This window comes from Ambystoma mexicanum, chromosome 1p (genome assembly GCF_040938575.1).
Source record: "Ambystoma mexicanum isolate Mex_15411 chromosome 1p, UKY_AmexF1_1, whole genome shotgun sequence".
Taxonomy (NCBI): Eukaryota; Metazoa; Chordata; class Amphibia; order Caudata; family Ambystomatidae; genus Ambystoma; species Ambystoma mexicanum.
The window spans coordinates 1,207,645,239-1,207,670,007 of record NC_090921.1 but is presented as its reverse complement, the minus strand read 5'-3'; the positions used below and the strand labels follow the sequence as shown (position 1 = coordinate 1,207,670,007).

The 24,769-nt window shown below is 46.4% G+C and overlaps 1 protein-coding gene across 1 annotated transcript in view; it reads left to right on the top strand.

Annotated features, from left to right (window-relative positions):
• LOC138451817 (putative methyltransferase DDB_G0268948) overlaps window positions 1–24,769 on the top strand; it is a 1,096,236-nt gene that overhangs the window by 590,870 nt on the left and 480,597 nt on the right. The window lies entirely within an intron of this gene.

Here is a 24,769-nt window from a genome sequence, read left to right as displayed (position 1 = left end):
CCTGAATGCTGAAGAATCATAAAATTAACACTGAGAAAAATAAAAAATGTGTTTGCTTGTATACAGTAACAAACTGAGGTTTTTCTTTAAAATGCAACGTAAAAGAAAAATAAGAGAATAACAGCCATGTTGCAAAAACCCATAGTGCAAAGACAAGAATAATTGGCACAAACTTTGAAAAGACGCATGTACAAAAATATGCCATGTAAATGTAGAATTTAAATATGTTTTGGAATAGACATTTGTACGTGATATAAGAAATGTTTAAATAAAAAGTGACTACTGAGTTAATTCATTTTAGGTAGTGTAAGTATATGTTCTCAGTGCGTCACACTTGGAAGATAGCTGAACAGAGCAAAAACAAACCAGGGAGGCTTGAAATGAAATAAAGTGACACGAAGGAAAAAGAAACTCCAATGTTGTCTGATCATAAAGGGTTTGTGTATACATGTCGAGGAAAGAGGTGTCTTGACATTTGCATGGAGACATTTCAATAGATTGCTCACAGAGGAAGTCGACATGAGACATGCACTGGCATTGTGAAAAGGGGCATAAGCGTCTAGTGATGTCAGCTTTAGGAATGGGTGATCTGAATTACTGCTGCAAGGGCACTTGAACTTAGGGAAATGGATCAACGGATACATTTAGCACAAGATGGCGATTTGTAAATGTGAGAAAAATTAAGATACGATGCATTGGAAATAATTCGATCAATGTATGCTAAAAATACATGCCCGATCAATTGGGCAATAACATTTCTGAGTAAACTTCCCCTTTAAGCCAGTCCTGATTTGCCCAAAGCGCTGAATTTCAAGGGTTTTGTTGCATTAACCCCCCGGCCCCACAAGATTCATTTAAAATAAAAAAGTTATTAAGAAAGCAAAAAAGCACTTTCTGCCTAGTTCCCATTCATTTTCTCATAGACAAAAAAGGGCAATTGTGGCGGACTGCACAGCGAAAACCGCTGAACAGAATTGGACCAGGTCCGAAAAAACATGGGCATGAAGAGTTGAATCGTGATCCTTTTGTGGTTTGCGGTTATTCTGTCCAGTAGTTTTTTTAAATTGTTGACGGAGAAGGGTGTGCCCCCTTCTCCCGTAAAAATAAAGATATCTTCAATGGGGCTTTTCTCCCAAAATTCTAGCGCTAATATCTTTGTCTTGCTCAATAGATTTGAATGAAATTTGCAAAACATACCTTTATCAAGCCCCCCTCCCAAACTGCAGATTGTGAGAGCAAAATGTTATGAAATTAAAACGTTATTAAGAAAACAATGCATGACAGTTTTCAGCCCATTCATTTTCCCATACAGAAAAAGTGCTGTTTTTGAACAGCAGTAGCTTGAAAACCGCTGGGCAGAATTGGACCAAATACAAAACAACTTCGGCTGAAAGCATGCACTTAAATATGTTTGCTGTTTCGGGGTAAATTCATCCAGTAGTTTTTTTTAAAAATTCGACAAAGGAGGAGGTGCCCCCTTCTGCTTAAAACCTGTATATCGGCATTGCTGCTTTTTACAGCAGAGAGGCTGATCGAGGCTAATAACCTTTGACTTGCTTGATGGATTTGGATGAAATTTTCCAAAGAAAACGTTTTTCAAGAGCCCTACTGAACAGGACATTATGGGAACAATTAGTTAGAAAATGAAAATGTTATTAAGATAACATAAAACGCTGTTTTTCGCCTACTCGCATTCATGTTTCATAGAGAAAAAGTGCAGTTTTTGAACAGCAATAGTGTGAAAACCACTTGGCAAATTTGGACCAAATAAGGAACAATTTGGGCTCAAATCCGTGGCTTTATTTCCTTGACTGGTGTGAGGTAAATTTATCCAATAGATTTTAAAATATTCAACAGAGAATGGGGTGCCCACTGCGCCTTAAAACCCTTATATCAGTCTTGGTGCTTTTTACAGAAGAGAAGCTGAGCGAGGCTAATGACATTTGACTTGCTGGATGGATTTGGATGAAACTTTTCAAAGAAAGAGTTTGTCAAGATGCCCACTACACTGGATATTCTGGGAACAATTCATTTGAAAATGAAAAAGTTCTTAAGAAAAGATAAAAACGCTGTTCCCATAGGGGAATAAAGTGCAGTATTTGAACAGCCGTAGAGTGAAAAACACTTGGCACATTTGGACCAAATAAGCAACAATCTGTGAACAAAGTATTGACTTAATGTCCTTGACTTGTTTAGGGTAAATCTATCCAGTAGTTTTAAAATATTCTACACAGACATGGAAGTGCCCTCTGTTCCTTAAAATCTTAATATATATCAGCCTTCGTGATTTGCAGCAGAAATGAAAAGTCTCCTTTATTTTTTTGCTCAATGCGAGTGATTCCTGCAATAATACCGGGAGAAGCCACAAATGAAAGAACTCAATACGCTATTTGGAGGAGGAAAAAGGATCCCATCAAACTTTGGAATGAACTCCCAAACGAGTTTACAGAGTCTAATAACGTTCTAGACTTCAGAAAGAGACTCAAACCACTTCTGTGTATGTAGTCACTCCTACGTAAACACAGATTGGTTTGAACTACAGCGCTCAGATGGCTTAGCCATAGAAGCGACATAAATATCAATCAAATCAGGCGAGAGGTTGGGAGTGGGAAACAAGACAGCATGTGACGTTGGGGATTTGGGGGTGGGTTGAGGATCCAGTTGCAGGTAGAACATTTTTGATTTGCAGGGGAAGACTGCAGGAATATCATTTATTTACAGCAGCGAAACCACCATAGGCACTCAGAAAGAAATGTGCATCTCATGAAGCAATGAGTGATGGGGGTAATGGGAGAGTGTTCGGGAGGGAAAAAGCAATTGAGTGGAGAGAGGGACCTGGAAAAATGAAGAGGGCATATGTTGATTGTCTGTGAGGACATTAAAGACTTTTCAATTCTGAGCAATTTTTCTAAGTATCGCAGGAATCGGCAAACCACTACTCTACCACTGGAGTTTCTGTTATTGGAAATGATTACTGTGAAATTATCTCTTAGAACACAGTGAGGCAGCACTTAGTAGCCCGCCTGCTTTTTAGTTTGATTGCTGAATTTTAAATTGAATTTCTGGGTTCACGCTTATTTTAAATTGTGAAGTACATGGTTTACATATTTTTTGGATGAATATACTAACTTAGGAAATGTATTTGATTCCTTTTATTTTCAATGCATTTTAGTTACTCTTTGCCTAATTAGTGTTGATAGTCTGTCTACTAGCTTCACACCGACACGGCTTAGCGCGTCACCTCCTCTTCCTCCCACACAGCACACATAGAGACATCGCCCGTGCAGCAGATGGGTGCAGAGGGAGTGCTTACGGTAAGCCTATCCGTGCCCGTCTGGGATCTGGACTAGCCCTGGGCTTCTGCAGCTCATACAGATTTTTATCCTATCGTCCTACAAATTGATCAGACCATGAGTGATGCAACACTTCAGTATGCCCGGGCTAAGCTCCTACGTTTTTTACCTAGTGAGACCAGGCTTCCAAATGGCTTTGTAACAACTCTTCCATTTGAAGCAGGCCGAGCAGAGTGTTTTACTAAGGTTGATCTCAGCTCTAGGCCCAATGACCACCTGGAAGGGTTAACTGAGAATAGCTTGTGTTGCTCTCTTATTGGCCTGCAAATTAACACTAGGTCAGCAGGGGCACATCAGTAGGCGATTTTTACTCTGTTCGACAGCCCTAAGATAAGGGGTCTATCGAGCACTTTTACTCCCTAAAAATTGGCATATACTCCCAAAAAATAGAAATAGGGAGTACAAAATAGGAAAAAAGATATGTAGAATCTTGCACCCATGCTTTCACCCTCACAGCTCCATCACTATGTTTGGACCAGTAGTACACGTAGTAACACAGGAAGAAACTACTATTTTAACTGCCTGACAGAAAAAAGCATGAATTTTTAATGTGCATGAATAACCAGGTGCAAAGAAATACATTTTACAAAAAAACTCACGTTTTTCAGTTAAAATATACTTTTACTGGTTTATAAAATAATCTCATTGGGAATAGGACTTACATTTTTACTCCCAAAAAAAATAATTTTGCTCCAACTTTAAAAGATAGGGAGTAAAATACTCCTACTTCCAAATCTTATCTGGAGCAATACTGTTGGAGGACCTTGGTCCAGATATGCTGTGTATAACTAAAACTTGGTTTTCGTCCCATTCTGAACCTGTTATTTTACAGGTGCATCTCCATAACTCTAATATTCTCTACTGTGATAGATCATCTCCAACAGTTGGGGGGACTGGCATTGATATATATTGTGCATCTACAGAAACTTTGCGCTGGTGCAAGTGCAAAGTTTGCACGGTATTAGCACTAGGGCAAAGTTTACCCTATTTCTAAAAACACTTGAAAATATTAAAAAACACATTGCACCATGACAAGCGCTGTTTTGCATGGTATACGAAACAAGGTAAACATTGCCCTAGTGCAAAAACACAGTGCAAATGTATCTTTTTTGCACTAGGGCAATGTTTGCCCTAATGCTTATACCATACTCTTCGCTCATCTCTTCGCTCATCTGCCTCCAACTCCCTCAGGATCAGTCGCTTCTCCAAGCAACGAGTGGGTGGTCGAGCTCTCTATTCAGCAGGGGCCTACCTCTGGAACAGCCACCCTGCCTCCCTAAAACTTGAGGAGAACCATCTTCGGTTCCGGAAACACCTCAAAACTTTTCTCTTTGCTTCTGCTTTCTCTGCCTCTCTCCCCTGCTGAAAATCCTGGCTGAAACTGCACTGGTCACCTGGCCACCCTTTCTGATCTTGGGTCCAGGCCAGGCCCCGCTTTTGCACACAAGCCATGTCCCTCCTGGCAACCGATAGCACCTGGGGACTGTTTTCTGTCTCCCTACAGTCCCCTACCAGCACTTATTCTGCGCTTACCCTGCACTTGCCACCATCTGGCTGCTATTATTATCTTATTTATTCTTTCCATCCCTTGCACTGCACTTCCCCCCTTTCCCTTCCCCAGGCACTTGCCCTTTCTTCCTACCCATGCACTTGTGCGATCTGAATGTCACCTGGCCTAGTAAGATCGTTGTCTGTTTCCCACTGTTCCCCCCCCCCTTGCCTCGTCGCGCTGTGTAACACTTGTGTATGGGCACGTTATAAATGCCATATCATATCATATCATCATATAATGCCAAAATGCACTTGTCCTGGTGCAATGGTTTTCTAATATTTCCAAGTGTTTTTAAAAATAGGGCAAACTTTGCCCTAGTGCTAATACTGTGCGCTCTTTGCACTTGCACCGGTGCAAAGCTTCTGTAATCTGGCCCCAGTTGTGTTTAGCCACAATTTGCCATGTGAACTTTACCTATTTAGGCTGCAAGGTTTACTGCAAACGTCTGCTTAATTCTTATTAGTTTATAGACCTCCTGCTTCCTCACTGGTCACTTTTGTACACAGAATTTTGCACAATTTGTGTCCGATATGGTGTTCGCTTATCCTGAAATAATTTGAATGGGCGATTTTAATGTGAATCCTAACAATTCCTTTTAGTTGACATGGACTTAGAGTTATGTAATAACCTCCCTACACATAAGGCGGGAAATGTGTTAGATTACATTTTTTGTGAAAAAACATGTTCAAGGGTTTTTAACCCCATTCCAGTCTTTTGGTCTGACAATGTTATGCCACTGTTTACTATTACCCCCATGACCTCTGTCTCTCAACATTTCTCAAAAATCTCCTCACTGAGACGTCACTGGCTCTCTAGCACATTTTCTGTTGACTAGTACCAATCAGTTAATGTCTAAGGAAAATCTAGACCCATATCATGCCCACCTTGAAGCCATGGCAGGGGATGCTCAAGCTAAACCATCTGCACCCTGGTTTGACATTTAAAACAGCATATAAATTGTCAGTAGTTCAATACCAGGAAGCAATTAAGGTAATTAAATCATAGCATTATTTTAATCGCATTTTATCAGCCCCCTGTGCGGTCCGTGAGCTTTTTAAGGTTGCAATGGAGCTCTCAGGTGTTTCTCCAACAAAAGACTGGTCACAAGCGCAATGTGATGCTATTAGTTTGTTCTTCAATGAAATGATTCAAAAAATTCAAAAAATTCAGCACGCCATAGCAGATTGTGGTTTCAGTAGCCTAGAGACTATGGGCTTCATTACAAGTTTGCCGGTATGGAAATAAGGGTGCAGGTAAGCTCACCAGCACCCTTGTTTCCGGACCAGCAAAGTATGGGTTTGCCTGCCGGAGTTGCTGTGCGCGACAGGTCTGACCATGCCAGGCATAGCCGTCACAGCAGGCAAAGCCATCACGCAGGGGAGTTGCTAGGTCTGGAAAAGACCCGGGGCTACTCTGATGTCAGAACTGTTGGGACTGGGGGCTAGCTAGTCTTTTGGCTGTAGCTCCTGAGATTCTATCCGGGGCTACAACCAAAAGATCAGGGGCTATAGCCCCCTTAGCCCCCCCCTAGCAACGCCCCTGCCATCACGGAAGCACCAGCACCGTTAACAACGGTGCCAATGCTTTTGTGTTGCCACTCCCATAGAGGGGATGGGGATTAACAAAATTACCGGCACCTGACTTCCCTGCCGCCAGACCTTTACCTATGGTAGTCATTCCACTCTTTACGGCTGCAGTTCATACGTCTTTTATGATGGGCTCTATCCCTGCTACTCTTAAGCATGCACTTGTTTCTCCTTTATTAAAGAAAGCACAGCTTGATGCTACTCTTGCATCTAACTATCGGCCCATCTCACTGCTGCCTTGTATTATGATGCTCATGGAAGCCATTGTCACACCTCAACTGTCTCGTTCTCTTGAATCCCAGGCTCTTCGTCATCCATTTTAATTGGGCTTCTGGCCTGCTAGGGGTACCGAGGCAGTGTGGATCTCTGTCCTGGACGATATTGCCCTTCTCAAATCATGGAAAGTCAGTACCAATTATGGTCTCCTCTGGCAATTCAGGAATTACAGGAGCATTTATTTGGGTTGATTCTCCCTGGACTTGGATAGTAATTGGGGTTTTATGATATACTTCTTTATCCCCATGGACGCAGGTCATTTTTACAGGACATCCCCTTCCCAGGTCTCCGTTGGAGATTAAGTCCGCTCTTACCGCTGTCTGCTTGCCGCCCAAATCGATTAAAGCTTTAACTGGCACCCCATTCACTATTGAGGAATCGTGGGTTTTAAAGGGAGTGACTCCACCAAATAAATCCAACATTTCCTGTCACGCCTCACTTGGGGCAGGGACCCACGCTGTGCTAAGGTGAAGCCCGGGAAGGAAGAGGGTCAGTGGTATGCCACCAGCAAACAGGGAGGTCACCTTGCCTACAGGTATTGACCATGCACCCCCCACGCCCCTAAATGCCCCAAGACCTATCCTGCAGCTCTTCAGGAGACATCCACCTGTTTGTGGCTTTCTCCCATGAAAGCGCTCATGCAATCAGGCCAGGGAGAACCCAGGAGATCCCCAGGTTATAATGGTCATTGAGCTCTACCACACAGTGTAATCCGTGCAGCACCAAAGATGTACCAAGATCCCAGGTTTAGTGGAAACAGAGGAGGGGGCAACACCACAAGAGTGATGTTCACCACTCTAGAACCAAACACTGCCTGATCACTGCACCGGGACCTAAGAGGGTTGTTGCAATTCCATGCAATCCAGTCCGAGAGTTTAGTATCAAGGGAACACCATTGTCACTGGGACCCGCATGGACGCTGTGGCTGGAAAGGCATGACATGTTTTTCGAGGCAGTGGAGGTGACAGAGGACAGGCAGAAAAAGACATTGCTCTTGTTTCAAGTAATTTGGCATTTGTATAGTACCTTTTAGCATTGTTATGATTCCAAAGCGCTGTGGGTTAAACGCCCTCTGGGACCGCAGTCCAGGTTATTAGAGATAGTAGCGTAGTAAAATGTGTTTGGGCATACTCTGTATGTGTGCAGCCAATGTGCAATAGGTGGTGTGTAACTGCAAACTAGTGTTAGCTGTAATGCAGTCGTTGTGTAAGATCAATAGAGTGTGTGCAGCGAGACCAAATTAACTATGGTATCTGCATTCTGGCTACTCTGGTGCTTGAGAATGACGCTAAATGTGCAGCTAGGCTGATTTCAAGGGGTATAGCTGTGTTCTAATGACTGTTGAGGTGAACGTCGAGGTGTGTGAGTATGTATGCAGCTAAGCCGAAATAATTGAGAGGTGGAGCTGCATTCTATTATTTGTTGGTGCAGAGGCAAGAGTTAGCATAGTGGTGTGTTTGAGTGTCTGTGTTTTTCCATTGGGACTTTGTTCCTATTTAGCTTCCAGTGCCTGTCGAGGGTGTGGTATCAACCTGTTTCTTGATGGGTCAGATTGTTTTAGCGAAGACAGATGGGTGGTGACGGGCAGATATGTCCCAAAACTCATGTTGTTACTGTATAGGTGCTAGCAATGTCTTGATTGGCAGTTCTACTAAATAAAATCCCTGATGGGTAGTTCTACTAGGACATTCCCAGATAGTTGGGATTAGCAAAGGAAAAGTGCTAGAACGTTCCTTGCTATATAATTCTACACAGGGATTTCCCGATGTGTACGACTAGCAAGCAAGTGCATTTCCTGGATTGTTAGCGTAGTACATATTTGCAGAGCAATGATCAAGTTCATAAGTGCTATTAGTGCTTGGTTTGCTAGTTCTGCTAGATAGATTACTGGTGGGTAGTTCTACTGTATACATTCATAGGTAGGTGGGATTAGCAGAGTAGCTGCTAGATGGCCCTCTAGTATCTAGTTCTGCTCTTGGATTTCCAAGTGCAGAGAATTAGCAGGCAAGTGCCTTCTTGTACTGATCGTGTAGTGCATGATTGCAGAGCCTTAGTAAAGCTCATGAGTGTTATTGGTGCTTGGGTTAAGAGTCTAGGACAATCGCCCCTGATTAATAGCGACAGATAACTCTAGACCTCACAGTGTACAGAATTTCTGTGGATGAGGTGATGAATAAACTCTGTCAGGTACATGGGTGCCACTACATTTTGGGTTTCAAGTCTGGGCAAAGGCTCTAGGTAGCAGAGTTAGATATTGCCAGGCCTGGTGATCTATGATGGGGTTCGTTATCAGAGGGGAACCATGCCAGGTGTCAGTTGTGGAGGCAGTTCGGGTGGTTCACTGCATTCCCTTATGAATTTTAGGCGAAGAGCCAGGTTTAGAGTGCCTTCCTGAAAGCCCTGTAGTCTTCGCTGTGTCTAATGCAGGGAAGCAGTGAATTCCATAAAGTTGGCGCCAGAGTTGAGAAGGCTGACCCTCTGGTCCTGGCCGAATTGGAGGATGGGACCAATTGAAGAAGGGCAGTACTTGACATAAGGGTGTGAGTCGAGTGGTGAAGGCATAATCTTTTCTTGCAGGAATTTTGGACCTGCTTTGTGATACATAGAAATTTGAAGGGGGCCCTGTGTCCAATTGGGAGCCAGTGTAGAGTGTGGAGAGCCAGTGAGATGTGGTCCCTTTGTCCCAATGTAAGAAACAGTCTGGCAGCTGAGATTGTTATCTTTGGAGTTTGTTTAACTGTTAAGCCGGTTGTCCCAGGTAGTGAGAGTTTGCATAGTCAAGTCTGGACATGATAATGGACATAATTGCAACCAGTATGTTAGGGTAGGTAAGGTAAGGGAAGATATGCTTCAAGAGCATAAAGTGGAAATGATAGGCTTTGGTTGTATTGTTGATGTGGTGAGACAGAGGTAGGTCAAAGTCCATTGTGCAGCCAACGTTTTTGACAGTGGTGGTGGTCGCTGGGGTGGGTCAAGTTTGGGTGGGCAGGGAGTCAGTTGGGGGAATAGAGACAATTTTCTGCATACCATGATCGCCATTTTACCTGGTTTCGGAAGGAGATAGTAAGTTGTCATCCAGCAGTCAATGTCTGAGAGATATGTTGCTAGGTCAGGGCTGGTGTAGGTTGTCCATTTAGGAATTCTCAGGATGATTTGTGTGTCATCCGCATAGTTAGAGCAAGTGAGGTTGTTTGAGCAGATGAGCCTGGGCAGGAGGGTCAACTAAAGACTGAAGAGAAGGGGAGAGAGGCAGGTGCCTTGGGGTACTCCAGTGTTTACTGGGCATGTAGCGGAAAGAAAAGGGGCAGATGGGTGATTTTCTGTCTATTTGAGAGGAATGAGTTGATCCAGGAGAGAGCTCAATCACGTATTCCTAAGGAGTGCACTCTGTCAACGAGGATCATGTGGTTGATGGTGTCATACGCTGCAGAGAGGTCAAGAAGAATAAAAGCTGCTCATCCTTCTGAGTCTGCCATCACTTTGAGGTCATCCCAGATAGATAGCAGTGTGGTTTCTGTACATGGCGTGGACAAAAACCTGATTGTGCAGGGTCAAGCAGATTGTTAGATTCCACGACACCATTGAGCTGTGAGTAAGCAGTGTGGTCAATGAGTATTGGCAGGAATCTGGTGGTGGAGATTGGCCTGTAGTTGATTGGTAGTAGAGGGGTGATGGATGCTTTTTTAAGCAGAGGATTGACATGCTAAGTTTTGAAGGAGTCTGGGAAGTTGCTTGAGGTGAGGGAGTCATTGAGAATGGACCTTGCCAATTCTCCTACACAGCTGGAGGTGAAGATTTATTTGAGGAGAGTTGCGGGACAAGGGTCAAGGGGTGAGCCGGAGGGTCGGCTGACGGATAATAGTTTTGTGAACTTCTATCTCGAGATAGGGTTGAAAGAGCAGAAAGAAGGGTTCTCAGGGAGGAAGGAGGAAGGGTTTGGTAGAGCAGGTGTAGAGTGGGTGGACAAAAGGGAGAGTTTTGCATTGCGGGTGTCCGTCCTGTGTAGGGCTGTTTTGTGGAAGTGTTCGGAGAGGGAGTTGCAGAGCGTTTGTGAGGAGGCAGTCAGAGCTGCAGTGCAGTGCGGGTTCAGGAATTCAGTGATGATCATGTGGAGCTCTTTGCTGCCACCACAGCAGTTCGGGATCCTTGTATTATGATTTTCTTTTTTGGCCTTTCAGATCTCTGATTTGTAGTTTCTGTGGTGGTGGCCGAGTACTGATTTGCTTTGCAGGGTTCTGGAAGGTCGCCATTTGCACTCAAGGAATCGGATATGAGTTTTTAGAGTTTTCAGAGCGGGGTGAACCATTTGGGGGTAGATCCTGTGCAGGAGGGAGCAGACTTGGAAGGGGTTAGGAGAATGAGGAAATTGTTTAGCCAGGAGTCAAAGAGCTCTATGGGTAAGCTTCTAGCTGTTGTTGGGTGTAATGGGAAGGCACTTAGCAGGGTCAGCCAGTTCCAGTAGTACCTTGACCTTGACCTTGTTCTTGCACTTGAACTGAGATGTAGGGGTAGGGGATGGCTTGGGGATGTTGGTGGTGCAAGTATGGAGAAAGGTGAGGGGTTGGCGATGGATGCGGAGATGAGGTCACAAGACCTGATAATTGCATCGAGGGTGTGGCCAGCAGTATGTGTTGGTCCTCTGATACGCTAGGTGAGGGTGAGTCCCTCTCGGCTGTCATGGGGTTGTTGGGGAGGTCGAACAATATGTTAAAGTCTCCCAGTAGGGTGAGTGCCAGGTAGTTAATTATAATGGCTGCTAGTGAGTCACATAGGCTGTTGGCAAAGTGTCTGTCGTAGCCCGGGGCCTGTAGACGAGTAGGAAGCTGTGTGGGAGAGTAGACTGTCACAGAGTTCCCCCCTTCTCACCTGAGACCGATCCTTGCTGGACTCTGTGGGCGGTGTCTTCTTGCGGACAGACCTGGACTTGAATAAGGCTGAGTGAGTCTCTTCCGACTCCAGCGTGCGTTTAAGATTCCGGGATGCAGCAATCTGGAGATCCGGGAAACGAAGAAGATGTGCTAATGGCGCACGAGTCCAGGAAGCAAGAGGAAAAGGGAAAGGGGCAAGAATGGAAGTAGAAAAGCTAGGACCAGGAAAGCAATACTGCGAACTACGGAGCACACGTCTGATCGCTACTTGGCAATAGCATTGAGATGCGTGGAGCCGCGGGGGTGCGGTCTATTAGTAGAATATGTTACGTCCAACGTATAGACCGCGGAAGGCGTGTCACGCTGGACGGCCATGTTGGGAGTATCAGGGAATGCAAGCCCGTTGCGATAAGGACCAGGAAGACCAAAAGGGGCGCGTCCTGTGGGTCATGACAGCATGCCTCCTCCGAAAACCTGTTCCTCCAGGTTTGCCTGGGTGTATGAGGTGGTATCTTCTGAGCAGTCGAGGGGTATTCAGATTAGAAAGTGGTTCCCAAGTTCTTTCACTGGGGGGATATCCTTTCCATTCAACCAGATATTGAAGCTGACCCCGTTTATACCTGGAGTCGCATATCCAGTTGATTGTCCACCACCACAGGAGTGGGTCTGCAGGATTTCCGGGAGGATTGAATGTAAGGTTTTAATAAGGAGGTGTGAAAAACTGGGTGAATCTTTTTCCAGGATTCTGGTAACTTGAGCCGGTACGAGACTGGGTTTATAATTTCCTTGATGGAAAACGGACCATAATACCGGGGGGCCAATTTGTTTGGCCGTAGATGTTGGGGTAGTAATTTCGAGGACAACCAGACTTGATCTCCAACTGAATAAGAAGACCCGGGTCTTCTTTTGGAATCCGCATATCTCTTGGTCTGTGTTCTGGCCTTCTCTAAGTGCTCTTTGGTCTCCTTATGTATGTTGATGAGTGTTTCAATCCAGGAGTCGACAGTAGGTACCGGTGTGGGTTGTGGAAGAACAGAGAGCAGAACTGATGGATGGAATCCTTGGCTGCAATAAAAGGGACTGGTCTTAACTGCGAATGATCGGAATTTTTATAGGCAAATTCAGCCACCGGTATCAGGAGCGACCAGTCATCCTGAATCTTAGTAGCAAAACATCGAAGATATTGTTCCAGAGTCTGATTAGCACATTCTGTGGCCCCGTTGGTTTGAGGGTGATAACCTGATGAAAGAGCGCGTTGGATTCCTAATATTTGACAGAGGTGTTTCCAGAATTGTGAGACATATTGAGGTCCTCGATCGGAAATTATCTTGGAAGGAAGTCCATCAAGGCGGAATATGTGCTCCAGGAAGTTTCCAGCCAGTTCAGATGAGGATGGTAGCTTATTGAGGGGTGTGAAATGAGCCATATGAGTGAGCAAGTCAATGGTGACCATGATGGTGGTATACCCTCTGGAAGGCGGTAATTCCACAATGAAGTCTGTAGCGATAAATTCCCATGGCCTTGTTGGCAGTGTGGGTTGTAGCAGAAGACCTGCCGGCCTCTTGTTGTCATGTTTATTTTGACTACAGATTGCACAGCCTCGGACGTATAGTTGTACGTCAGTCTTCATTTTAGGCCACCAAAATTGTCTTTGTATGAGGTGGAGGGTGTTGGTGATGCCACGATGTCTGGAGTGAAGGGTATCATGACAGAGGTTTATTATTTTTTGTTGTAATTTTTGTGTAGGAATGAGCAGAGCGTTGTCCTTGAACAAATATCCTTCCTTGACTCTCAGGTTCCATTGATTCTTTCTTGAAATATCCTTCCAGAGTTCAGAGGATTGGGTTTGTACTCGGATTTCTTCCAGGAGGTTGACTGCTTGGGCTACAAAAATCGTGTGGGGAAACATCTAAGGATAGGCCTTATCTTCGGTAGTTTCGTAGTCAGGCCGTCAAGATAAGGCGTCAGCAATCAAGTTTTGTGATCCAGGAACATGAGTGATGTGGAACTGGTACTGGGCAAAGCCGAAGGCCCAACGTGCCTAACGACTGTTCCAGCACTCTAATGACTGTAGAATCTGAAGATTTCGGTGGTCCGTGCGGGCCTGTACTGGATATCTTGCTCCCAGCAGTAGATGTCGCCACTCAGTGAAGGTTTGGCGGATGGCTAAAAGTTATTTTTTCAGGATGGAATAGTGTGTCTCACTGGGAGTCAGGGTTTGTGAAAGGTAAGCAATGGGGTGTTCTAGTTTATCCTCAAACTCTTGCTTCAACACTGCTCCAATGGCATAGTTAGAGGCATCCGTTTCCACAAGGAATGGTCGATCAATGTCGGGTTGGGCCAGAATGGGAGCTTGAGTAAATCTTGTCTTCAAGAGTTGGAATGCCTTATCTTGCGGAATAGACCAGACAAAGGGGGTGTCTTTCTTCAGGAGAGCAACAATCGGTTGAACAATCTCAGAGAAGGTGGGTATAAACTTCCGGTAGAAATTGGCAAGCCCCAGGAAGGATTGAACTTGTTTCACGGGCGTGGGAGCAGGCTAGGATAATATAGCCTTTACCTTTGAAGGGTCCATGCCAATTCCCTCTGGAGTAAGGATAAATCTTAGGTAATGAACAGAAGCAACGTGAAACAGACATTTCTCGGGTTTGGCCAAGAGTTTATGTTCACAGAGTCATTGTAGTACTGCCTTTACGTGATCTTCATGCTTAACAAGGTCCTTGGAGTAAATCAAAATGTCATCCAGGTAGACAATGACGAAGAGGAATAGCATGTCTGAGAACACCCTGTCCATAAAACGATGAAAGACTGCTGGGGCATTAGCTTATCCAAAGGGCATGACCAGATATTCGAAGTTACCAAATGGTGTTCTGAATGCTGTTTTCCATTCGTCTCCTTCCCGGATATGAATCAAATGATAGGTACCACAGAGGTCCAGTTTTGTGAAAATCACAGCGCCTCTGACCACTTCGAGGATATCCGAGATTAAGTGTAAAGGGTACTGGTCCTTGAGGGTGCATTGATTTAATCCACGATAATCGAGGAAGGGTCTGAGTTCTTTAGTGTCCTTCTTAGGACCAAAGAACAATGAAGCTCCGGCTGGAGATTTGAAGGTCTTATGGTGCCATTCTCAAGGTTGGTATCCAAGTATTCTCGGAGGGCCTTTTTCTCAGGTTTGGAAAGGATGAACATCCTGCCAAAAGCAATCACTGCTGAGGGATCCGTGTCTATGGCGCAGTCTTCAGGCCTATGAGGGGGTAAGGCCTGGACTATGGCAGTTGAGAACACATCAACAAATCCCTGATAGGCCTTAGGAACCTGCACAATATTGGAAACCATGAGAGGTGCTTGATGGTCTATTGGTGGTTCTTTGGAGGGGGTCAAGGAGGGATCCAGGATTAGACAGTGAGACATACAAAACTCTGAGCCGAGGAATAGTGATCCTGCTGTCCAATTGATATATGGATTGTGTTTCTGTAGCCAGGGCATGCCCAGTACCATGGGGTAATGAGCTGACTTAATAATGTTGAATCGAATCCGCTCTTGGTGGTGGTTAATTGAAATCTGGATCTCTTTGGTCTGCAGGCTTATGGGCCCCAAAGTGAGGGGTCTTCCATCGATCGCTTCCACCGGCTGCATGATGCTTCATGTTTCGTATGGGATGTGGTTACTAAAAACCAAATCTTGATCAATGAATATTCCCATAGCCCCGCAGTCCACCAAGGCCAAAACAGGATAGGTCTTATTCCCGGAGGTTGATAGGAAGGCCTATAGTATCACTAGATTGTTTTGTCCAGGAGAGTTCAAGGATGGAATTGATGTGGAGCAAACATCTCTCTCCTGAAGCCCTGCTCCATCTAGGATCGGGAGTTGGCGTTTCCCGAACGCTGAGGAGGGGCCAGAGGGCATTCTCTAACCAAGTGTTTGTGTGAGGCACAAAACATGCACAACTCCGTATTAATCCTTCTCGTCCATTCTTGAGGGGATATGGGTCCACGGAAGGCTCCTATCTGCATGGGTTCCGGTTTGGTGACTGATCCAGGGTTTGTGTCAGATTTGGGGGTACTCTCAAAGGACACCTTCGGAGTGTTTCCCCTAGATTTTTTCTTCTCTGCCTTCCTTTCCTGGATGCGAAAGTCTATTTGCATGGCAAGGTCCATAAGAGCCTGGAATGAGTTCGGTTGGGCCACTCTGGCTAACTCATCTTTAATCTCCTCATTTAGTCTTCTCCTGAAAAGGGTAAAACTTGCCTCTGGAGACCAATCAGCTTCCTTGACCAATTGCTTGAAGCGGGTTACATACGTGAACACATCCTGGGATTCCTGCTGAAAGTCTAAGAGGCGTTCCTGGGCACTAAAGACCTGCTCAGGGAGATCAAACATGGTCTTTAGGGCCCGTATGAAACCATCGTAGTCATCTAGGAGAGCGTCGCCGGAGTTAACTAGGGGTGTAGCCCAGGTTAAAGCATTTCCGGAAAGGTGAGAGATTATGAACCTCACCTTAGCCCTGGGAGTGTAAAAGTAATAGGGCTTAAATGTAAAGTGAACCAAACATGAGTCCAGGAATCCACGAAGGGTTTTTGCCGACCCATCGTATTTGTCAACAATGCCGCCCAGTAACACACTTTCTTTTGCGGCTGAATCACAGGATAGAACAAATTGCTTGAGAGCAGCGTTTTCCGCCTTTAAATTCTGCACCTCGGTGCTTAATTCTTGCATACCTCGCATCAGGTCCTGGATGGCCGCTTCCATGTCGACTCCGAGTGCGGTCGGTAGGCATCTCAAACTGTCACGGAGTTCCCCCCTTCTCACCTGAGACCGATCCTTGCTGGACTCCGTGGGCGGTGTCTTCTTGCGGACAGACCTGGACTTGAATAAGGCTGAGTGAGTCTCTTCCGACTCCAGCGTGCGTTTAAGATTCCGGGATGCAGCAATCCAGGGATCCAGGAAACGAAGAAGATGTGCTAATGGCGCACAAGTCCAGGAAGCAAGAGGAAAAGGGAAAGGGGCAAGAAATGGAAGTAGAAAAGCTAGGAACCAGGAAAGCAATACTGCGAACTACGGAGCACACGTCTGATCGCTACTTGGCAATAGCATTGAGATGCGCAGAGCCGCGGGGGTGCGGTCTATTAGTAGAATACGTTACGTCCAACGTATAGACCCCGGAAGGCGTCTCACGCTGGACGGCCATTTTGGGAGTATCAGGGAATGCAAGCCCGTTGCGATAAGGACCAGGAAGACCAAAAGGGGCGCGTCCTGTGGGTCATGACAGCATGCCTCCTCCGAAAACCTGTTCCTCCAGGTTTGCCTGGGTGTATGAGGTGGTATCTTCTGAGCAGTCAAGGGGTATTCAGATTAGAAAGTGGTTCCCAAGTTCTTTCACTGGGGGGATATCCTTTCCATTCAACCAGATATTGAAGCTGACCCCGTTTATACCTGGAGTCGCATATCCAGTTGATTGTCCACCACCACAGGAGTGGGTCTGCAGGATTTCCGGGAGGATTGAACGTAAGGTTTTAATAAGGAGGTGTGAAAAACTGGGTGAATCTTTTTCCAGGATTCTGGTAACTTGAGCCGGTACGAGACTGGGTTTATAATTTCCTTGATGGAAAACGGACCATAATACCGGGGGGCCAATTTGTTTGGCCGTAGATGTTGGGGTATTAATTTCGAGGACAACCAGACTTGATCTCCAACTGAATAAGAAGACCCAGGTCTTCTTTTGGAATCCGCATATCTCTTGGTCTGTGTTCTGGCCTTCTCTAAGTGCTCTTTGGTCTCCTTATGTATGTTGATGAGTGTTTCAATCCAGGAGTCGACAGTAGGTACCGGTGTGGGTTGTGGAAGAACAGAGGGCAGAACTGATGGATGGAATCTTTGGCTGCAATAAAAGGGACTGGTCTCAACTGCTGAATGATCGGAATTGTTATAGGCAAATTCAGCCACCGGTATCAGGAGCGACCAGTCATCCTGAACCTTAGTAGCAAAACATCGAAGATATTGTTCCAGAGTCTGATTAGCACATTCTGTGGCCCCGTTGGTTTGAGGGTGATAACCTGATGAAAGAGCGCATTGGATTCCTAATATTTGACAGAGGTGTTTCCAGAATTGTGAGACGTATTGAGGTCCTCGATCGGAAATTATCTTGGAAGGAAGTCCATGAAGGTGGAATATGTGCTCCAGGAAGATTCCAGCCAGTTCAGATGAGGATGGTAGCTTATTGAGGGGTGTGAAATGAGCCATATGAGTGAGCAAGTCAATGGTGACCATGATGGTGGTATACCCTCTGGAAGGTGGTAATTCCACAATGAAGTCTGTAGCGATAAATTCCCATGGCCTTGTTGGCAGTGCGGGTTGTAGCAGAAGACCTGCCGGCCTCTTGTTGTCATGTTTATTCTGACTACAGATTGCACAGGCTCGAACATATAGTTGTACGTCAGTCTTCATTTTAGGCCACCAAAATTGTCTTTGTATGAGGTGGAGGGTGTTGGTGATGCCACGATGTCTGGAGTGAAGGGTATCATGACAGAGGTTTATTATTCTTTGTTGTAATTTTTGTGTAGGAATGAGCAGAGCGTTGTCCTTGAACAAATATCCTTCCTTGACTCTCAGGTTCCATTGATTCTTTCTTGAAATATCCTTCCAGAGTTCAGAGGATTGGGTTTGTACTCGGATTTCTTCCAGGAGGTTGACTGCTTGGGCTACAAAAATCCTGTGGGGAAACATCTAAGGATAGGCCTTATCTTCGGTAGTTTTGTAGTCAGGCCGTCAAGATAAGGCGTCAGCAATCAAGTTTTGTGATCCAGGAACATGAGTGATGTGGAACTGGTACTGGGCAAATCCGAAGGCCCAACGTGCCTGACGACTGTTCCAGCACTCTAATGACTGTAGAATTTGAAGATTTCGGTGGTCCGTGCGGGCCTGTACTGGATATCTTGCTCCCAGCAGTAGATGTTGCCACTCAGTGAAGGGTTGGCGGATGGCTAAAAGTTCTTTTTCCAGGATGGAATAGTGTGTCTCACTGGGAGTCAGGGTTTGTGAAAGGTAAGTAATGGGGTGTTCTAGTTTATCCTCAAATTCTTGCTTCAACACTGCTCCAATGGCGTAGTTAGAGGCATCCGTTTCCACAAGGAATGGTCGATCAATGTCGGGTTGGGCCAGAATGGGAGCTTGAGTAAATCTTGTCTTCAAGAGTTGGAATGCCTTATCTTGCGGAATAGACCAGACAAAGGGGGTGTCTTTCTTCAGGAGAGCAACAATCGGTTGAACAATCTCAGAGAAGGTGGGTATAAACTTCCGGTAGAAATTGGCAAGCCCCAGGAAGGATTGAACTTGTTTCACGGGCGTGGGAGCAGGCCAGGATAATATAGCCTTTACCTTTGAAGGGTCCATGCCAATTCCCTCTGGAGTAAGGATAAATCTTAGGTAATTAACAGAAGCAACGTGAAACAGACATTTCTCGGGTTTGGCCAAGAGATTATGTTCACGGAGTCGTTGTAGTACTGCCTTTACGTGCTCTTCATGCTTAACAAGGTCCTTGGAGTAGATCAAAATGTCATCCAGGTAGACAATGACGAAGAGGAATAGCATGTCTGAGAACACCCTGTCCATAAAACGATGAAAGACTGCTGGGGCATTAGCTTATCCAAAGGGCATGACCAGATATTCGAAGTGACCAAAGGGTGTTCTGAATGCTGTTTTCCATTCGTCTCCTTCCCGGATACGAATCAAATGATAGGTACCCCGGAGGTCCAGTTTCGTGAAAATCACAGCGCCTCTGACCACTTCGAGGATATCCGAGATTAAGTGTAAAGGGTACTGGTCCTTGAGGGTGCATTGATTTAATCCACGATAATCGAGGCAGGGTCTGAGTTCTTTAGTGTCCTTCTTAGGACCAAAGAACAATGAAGCTCCGGCTGGAGATTTGAAGGTCTTATGGTGCCATTCTCAAGGTTGGTATCCAAGTATTCTCGCAGGGCCTTTTTCTCAGGTTTGGAAAGGATGAGCATCCTGCCAAAAGCAATCACTGCTGAGGGATCCGTGTCTATGGCGCAGTCTTCAGGCCTATGAGGCGGTAAGGCCTGGACTATGGCAGTTGAGAACACATCAACAAATCCCTGATAGGCCTTAGGAACCTGCACAATATTGGAAACCATGAGAGGTGCTTGATGGTCTATTGGTGGTTCTTTGGAGGGGGTCAAGGAGGAATCCAGGATTAGACAGTGAGACATACAAAACTCTGAGCCGAGGAATAGTGATCCTGCTGTCCAATTGATATATGGATTGTGTTTCTGTAGCCAGGGCATGCCCAGTACCATGGGGTAATGAGCTGACTTAATAATGTCGAATCGAATCCGCTCTTGGTGGTGGTTAATTGAAATCTGGATCTCTTTGGTCTGCAGGTTTATGGGCCCCAAAGTGAGGGGTCTTCCATCGATCGCTTCCACAGGCTGCATGATGCTTCATGTTTCGTATGGGATGTGGTGACTAAAAACCAAATCTTGATCAATGAATATTCCCATAGCCCCGCAGTCCACCAAGGCCAAAACAGGATAGGTCTTATTCCCGGAGGTTGATAGGAAGGCCTGTAGTATCACTAGATTGTTTTGTCCAGGAGAGTTCAAGGATGGAATTGATGTGGAGCAAACTTCTCTCTCCTGAAGCCCTGCTCCATCTAGGATCAGGAGTTGGCGTTTCCCGAACGCCGAGGAGAGGCCAGAGGGCATTCTCTAACCAAGTGTTTGTGTGAGGCACAAAACATGCACAACTCCGTATTAATCCTTCTCGTCCATTCTTGAGGGGATATGGGTCCACGGAAGGCTCCTATCTGCATGGGTTCCGGTTTGGTGACTGATCCAGGGTTTGTGTCAGATTTGGGGGTACTCTCAAAGGACACCTTCGGAGGGTTTCCCCTAGATTTTTTCTTCTCTGCCTTCCTTTCCTGGATGCAAAAGTCTATTTGCATGGCAAGGTCCATAAGAGCCTGGAATGAGTTTGGTTGGGCCACTCTGGCTAACTCATCTTTAATCTCCTCATTTAGTCTTCTCCTGAAAAGGGTAAAACTTGCCTCCGGAGACCAATCAGCTTCCTTGACCAATTGCTTGAAGCGGGTTACATACGTGAACACATCCTGGGATCCCTGCTGAAAGTCTAAGAGGCGTTCCTGGGCACTAAAGACCTGCTCAGGGCAATCAAACATGGTCTTTAGGGCCCGTATGAAACCATCGTAGTCATCTAGGAGAGCGTCGCCAGAGTTAACTAGGGGTGTAGCCCAGGTTAAAGCATTTCCGGAAAGGTGAGAGATTATGAACCTCACCTTAGCCCTGGGAGTGGAAAAGTAATAGGGCTTAAATGTAAAGTGAACCAAACATGAGTCCAGGAATCCACGAAGGGTTTTTGCCGACCCATCGTATTTGTCAACAATGCCGCCCAGTAACACACTTTCTTTTGCGGCTGAATCATAGGATAGAACAAATTGCTTGAGAGCAGCGTTTTCCGCCTTTAAATTCTGCACCTTGGTGCTTAATTCTTGCATACCTCGCATCAGGTCCTGGACGGCCGCTTCCATGTCGACTCCGAGTGCGGTCGGTAGGCGTTTCAAACTGTCACGGAGTTCCCCCCTTCTCACCTGAGACCGATCCTTGCTGGACTCCGTGGGCAGTGTCTTCTTGCGGACAGACCTGGACTTGAATAAGGCTGAGTGAGTCTCTTCCGACTCCAGCGTTGGTTTAAGATTGCGGGATGCAGCAATCCAGGGATCCAGGAAACGAAGAAGATGTGCTAATGGCGCACAAGTCCAGGAAGCAAAAGGAAAAGGGAAAGGGGCAAGAAATGGAAGTAGAAAAGCTAGGAACCAGGAAAGCAATACTGCAAACTACGGAGCGCACGTCTGATCGCTACTTGGCAATAGCATTGAGATGCGCAGAGCCGCGGGGGTGCGGTCTATTAGTAGAATACGTTACGTCCAACGTATATACCGCAGAAGGCGTGTCACGCTGGACAGCCATGTTGGGAGTGTGTTTGAATAGGAGAGATTTGCAGTTCGCTGTGCTGGGTTGTGTTTCAGTGGAGGTGATAGAGAGGTGAGGTTTGTGCAGGATGGCTAGTCTGCCTCCTCTAGAAGGTCTGTTGTGGATGATGAGTGAGTAGTCAGGTGGGAATGCTTCAAGAGCGTATGCTTGAGCTCTTCTGAGAACCTGGTTTCGGTGATGAAGATAAGATCAGGGTTCTCGGTGGTTAGGAGATCAAGGATGCTGTGTTTGTTCTCAGCTACACAGCGGACATTGAAGAGGAGGGAGGTGACAATGTAAGAGGTAGAGGGGGCAGTGTTTACCTCAGTGTCTGGGATTGGCTGGGCGGGGATGGTTGAGGAAGTCATAGGGTTGGTGATGGTGGTGGGGAGAAAGTCGATTGGGAAGGGCAGTGTAATAGGACGGACAGAGGTGGTCAGGGGGATAATGTAGAGGGTGCGTAGATGGCCTTGGGTGGCTAGGGTCTAGGAAGAGAGGGTGTGCAGTGGCAGGTCTTCGACTCAGTAGTGGCATGGGATGGGCAGTTAGGGTGGTAACAAAAGATGCAGAGGTTTGAGGCATGGTGGTGAGAGGTAGTAGGTGGCACAGAGGATTCGGGCTAGATGTTGGTAGGAGATGGTGAACATGGGCTGGGAAAGGGATGAGTATGGGTGGTTGAAGGAGAGGGAAGAAGGGATGCTTTCTACAAGGAGGGGTGTTGGAGGCAGGAGTGATAGAGGGTGTGTGGAAGTGAGGATAGGAGAGCTGAGGTGGATCGAGAGGTGTAGGGTAGGTGAGGCATGCAGAGTTGAGGGTGCCGGTCATCGTCTACCTCTGAGTTGTGTGTGTTTGGGTGCTGAGGGATTGTGCAGTAGGGTGCAGGGTCAGTGGGAAAGGGGGTAGAGGTGATGGTTCAGAAAAGGGCAAGAAGCGCCATGCTCAGCGAAGGGAAGGGGGTTGCTGGGATAGGCCTTTTGGGGGTGGTCAGTGTGATGGAGATGGTGGTAGGTAGGTGGTCAATGCTTGCCGAGGGTGGAGTGGTCAACGAGAGGGAGGTGGAGGGAGAGTCGGACAGTGGAGGGGTTGTGCATAAGCTGTCGCAGCACTACTGGGATTCCTTTCTGTTGGTTGTGGTGAGAGTGTGGGAGAGGTCGAGAGTGTGTGTGAAAGAGGGTGTCTGTTTGGAGGGTACTTGGGGACAGGAGAGGCAGTTGGGTTGAGGGGAACCTCCCCTCGTGTGAAAGATGGGCTGAAGCCTATGTGTGGTGGTCTCTGGATTTGTAGCTGAGCGGGAGAGGTGTAGGGGTGCTGCGAGAGAGGTGCATGGTATGTTTCAGAAAGAAGGTGCAAGGGTTGAGCTGGTGGAGGGAATATGTTTTTTGGAGCGGTTGGATGATGGGAAGTGGGACGCTTTGGGAGAGAGAAGGCCTTCTGCATGGGGAAGTTGAGTGGGGAGGAGGGGGACAGGGAGAGAGTGTGCTGGGGTTGAAGAGAGTGGTGCAGGGATTCGTTTTTATGGACGTGCCAGAGTGCCCCACTGTTCTTAGACTTGGATGGTCAATGCTGAGAGGATGTGGGAGGCTGTAGGTTCTCAGTGAGGAGGGCGGGAAAGAGGGTTTGGAGTTTGGAGGAAATCCAGCAATGGTGGATGAGGGAGGTATGCAGTGGGCAACTCAAGGTGGGCCAGGGAGCTCCTCTAGTCAGCAAGTTGGAGGGTGTGCAGTGAGTGGTGGTGGTGATGGGTTGGTATGTGTGTGAGACCCGAATGGATGGCTCAGAGGTGATGTGGTTTTGGGGCCATTAAGTGGGTTTCGGATTGAGGGTGTGAGGGTGGAGGAAGTAGGTAGGGTGGGGTGTAAATGGGAATGTCGGAGAGCTCCATGTGTATGAAAGTGGGGAAGTGTGTGGTGAAAGGGGTTGTGTATGTGAGAGATTCTGGATGTGTGCGGTACTGGGTTCGGGAAAGAGCAAGCAATAGTGGTGAAATTCAGATTGGGGTGTGTTCTGGAGGGTCTGAGAGCTCCATGTTTATGTGAGTGGAAGGGCGTGGTGTGAGAGGCAGTATGTGTGTGCATGATTCTGGGTGAGTGTTGTAATGGGTATGAGAATGAGGGTGCAGAGGTGGGTGGTGTAGGGCAGTTGTGGTGCATTCTAGAGTGCTTGAAAGCTGCTCTTGTATGTGGGAGTGCGGTGTGTGTGGTGAGTGGCAGTGAGTGCATGAGTAAGTGTGGGTGAGTGCAGTAGTGATGTATGGGGAGTTGAGGGCTGGGGTATATAGGTAGTGCATGTGTCTCTCTTAAGAGTGTGCTGATCACCATGGTCGTGTAAGGGTGTGGCTGAAGGTGGGCGGGTTGGAGACACTGAGGGTTGCTTGGATTGAGATACTACTGTAGATGGGAGGGCTATATTTGATAGAGTCTGTCCGGTGCACGGAGATGCTTAGAGTTGAGGCAACAGTGGCTAGTTCATCTGGATTGAGGGAGAAGGGTTTTTAAATGAGGTACAACAGTAAATGCAGTGATGCCTAGATTTGGGACACCTGGATAGAGGGAGAAGGGCCTAAAAATGGATGCACACCAGTAAATCCTGTAACCCCTAAATTTGGGATACCTGGGCGTAAAATGGAGGCACACCAGTAAATGCAGTGACTCCTAGATTTAGCATACATGTATCTAAAATGGGGGTACAACAGTGAATGCAGTGAGAGCTAGAGTTGGGACACCCAAATAGAGGGAGAAGGGCCTAAAATCAGTGCACAACAGTAAATCCCGTAACCCCTAGATTTGAGATATGTGGACCTAAAATGGGAGAACAACAGTAAATACAGTAACACCTAGATTTGGGACAGATAGAGGGAGAAGGGCCTAAAATGGGCACACAACAGTAAATGAAGTAACGTCTAGATTTGGGACACCTTAAAAGAGGGTGAAGGACCTAAAATGGGGGCACAACAGTAAATGCAGTAACGCATAGATTTGGGATACCTTGACAGAGGGAGAAGAGCCTAAAATGGGTGCACAACCATAAATGCAGTAATGTCTAGATTTGTGACACCTGCATAGAGTGAGAAGCCCCTAAAATGGGTGCACAACAGTTAATCCTGTAACCCCCTAGTTTTGGGATAC